At 38.6% G+C, this 2,497-nt stretch overlaps 1 pseudogene; it reads right to left on the bottom strand.

The window, feature by feature from the left end:
- Positions 1 to 329: 329 nt before the first annotated feature.
- LOC149532248 (alkaline ceramidase TOD1 pseudogene) lies at positions 330 to 880 on the bottom strand (annotated as a pseudogene).
- Between the last annotated feature and the right edge of the window lie 1,617 nt (positions 881 to 2,497).

Raw genomic sequence — 2,497 nt, 5'->3', positions numbered from 1 at the left:
ATGGACAGTGGAGTTTGGTTAAGTTCCTTCACCATGTAACAAAAGGAAAAGGAAAGCCTTTGAAGCCAAGATTGCAGGGTAGCGATTACGACACCGTCCATTCACGCCATCTTGATGCCATAACCCCTCCTCAGTAATTACATATGTTTGGATGGTCGTAGATAGATGAAATTAGATGAATTTCATGAAAAAAATTATTTATACATATGCTTTGTGTTTTCTATGGTTTAATGGTTTCCTTTCCTTTCTTTGAATGAATCATCAACAAGAACACGATAGTTCGTCACAACCGATCTGGTGGGCAATTTGAGCAAAAGACAATTTGGAAATTATAATATATAATATGCTGTGTATGGAAGCTTTTGTGTACTCCAAGGCTGCAAGCCATCGGCACAGTAATGTTCCATCTGTTGCCTGACGCCCTTTCTACTTCATTTTCTCCATCTCACTGTAAAAATTGCTTCTTCCATTGTCTAGATATTGTAAGCATCCCTTGATAGAGCCATGTCAGCCCTCTATTTTATGAGAAGATTCCCCAAAATCAGCAAGGGATCCACAGTCAGCTGTATTTTGGCATTTGTCGAAAGAGTGTACGTACAATTAGGGAAAAGCCTATGAGCAAGGTATTTTGGTATCAAACTGTTCATAACATATTCCTTGTATGGCAACTCCTCAACTAAAACAATGCGCCACAATCCTATTTTATTATGAGACTTGTCAGGTTAGATCCCGTGACCTGCAAGCTTTCAAGAGTTACAATGTTCACAAACATGAAAAAACACACGTTCTCTGCATTAATGTTCTTGACGTGCTTGGGCTGTCTGAGCCTGTCATAGCCTCCAAATATAGCAGAAATATAGCTTTGGCCTGATTCCCACATTTCTCTGTCCACTAGTAGCAGTTTGTAAATGGTTATAATGCTCAGGATGACTATTGAAGCTGCCTGAAATAGTTGGATTAGCAACTTATAACATCGTCTTCCCTAATCTCTACCAGTTACAATAACCCATCTCTAATGTCGAGTTTTAACAAGCTCATGAATTCAGTGGATTCAGAATGGACAAGCAAATCTTCCCAATACTCCAATTCAAATGAGCCTTGGATAGCACCACCAACACTATCAAATGTTAAAACTTGATGTTGGGTTTTGAACTTCATCTCATGCAGTTGAAGGCTCTCTCATTTTCAGAGCATTTTTTGTATGCAATGGTTGTAGCTTTCCACAGCATTTTTGGTATGCAATGGTTGTTGCTTCTACTTTGGAGAATGTTCCCAGCCAAACCCACATCCCTTGCCTCGTAAAATCACTTACTTCTGCTGCCAATTTCCCCATCCTTTTTGCAAGTTGTCCAGATAAATAGTATTCAGATTCAAGTTGCAGTTAAAGAGAATAAATGAACACAAAACATTTGTGAAAGTAAGATTGGATTAGATCATGACCTTTCTCATTCCCCCAATGAACAATCTTCACCTCGCTTTGCTCAAATTTGGCTTTGCAAACATCAAGATTTCCCTTGCCCTAGGCCTGCTCCAAAGCTCATATCTGAACAAAAACAGAGAAATTAACACTGCAAAAGGACTCAGGAAATGCAAACTTGAGCGCTGATATCCCAGCCTCAACCATTCTATTTATAGCTGAATGAGTAATAAATTTATAGAGCATTCTAGAGATAAATTTGGTTGTGTATTTAATGGTTGTAGTTGAGAAAAACGGCTGCACATTTTTTCATGTGTTTTTAGAGATTTCACTGGTCTGTGCCAACCATACTGTTTGGTTGTTGTAATTAATTTATGTTGACATCCCCCCTAAATTAATTACAATAGCTATACTAAATATCTACTATCTAAATATCCCCCCATAATCTACATATGATGGGTCCTGGCCTAAAGCCTTGTTAGGTACCCATTTACAATCAGTTATCTCCTAAATTCAATGGTTGGAATTCATAAGAATCCCCCCTGAATGACAACCATGAGACAATTATGTCACTGCTCTTAAGCTCAAAAGATGTCGAAGAGATACAAACTTGGCTTCACTTAAAGCCTTGGTGAATAAGTCAGCAATCTGGTCCTCTGTCTTGCAATATTGAAGATGAATCACCTGTTGTTGGAGAAGATGCCTAATATAATGATGATAGACTTCAATATGTTTGGTGCGAGCATGGAACACTGGATTCTTAGACAATGATATGGCACTTTGATTGTCACAATGAAGTAAAGAAGGCCCTGCATGATGTTGCCTAAGGACTGATAAGATAGCTCATAGCCAAGTGATGTCTTTCGCTACTTCGTTTGCTACAGTATATTCAGCTTCTATAGTGGATAGAGCTATGGTAGACTGCTTTTTACTACACCAAGAAACGGGACCTGCACCAAGATAGACAACATAACCTGTAGTGGACTTACGATCATCCATGCATCCTGCCCAATCAGAATCTGAATAGCCAATAAGGGAAATATCTCCATGAAATGAATAATAGATGCCCATCGTTAAAGT

The sequence above is a fragment of the Cupressus sempervirens genome, chromosome 10 (assembly GCF_028749045.1).
Source record: "Cupressus sempervirens isolate cs-2001-9-10 chromosome 10, ASM2874904v1, whole genome shotgun sequence".
Classification (NCBI taxonomy): domain Eukaryota; kingdom Viridiplantae; phylum Streptophyta; class Pinopsida; order Cupressales; family Cupressaceae; genus Cupressus; species Cupressus sempervirens.
Note: the sequence above shows the minus strand (reverse complement) of the source record. Positions and strands in the feature narration are given on the sequence as shown.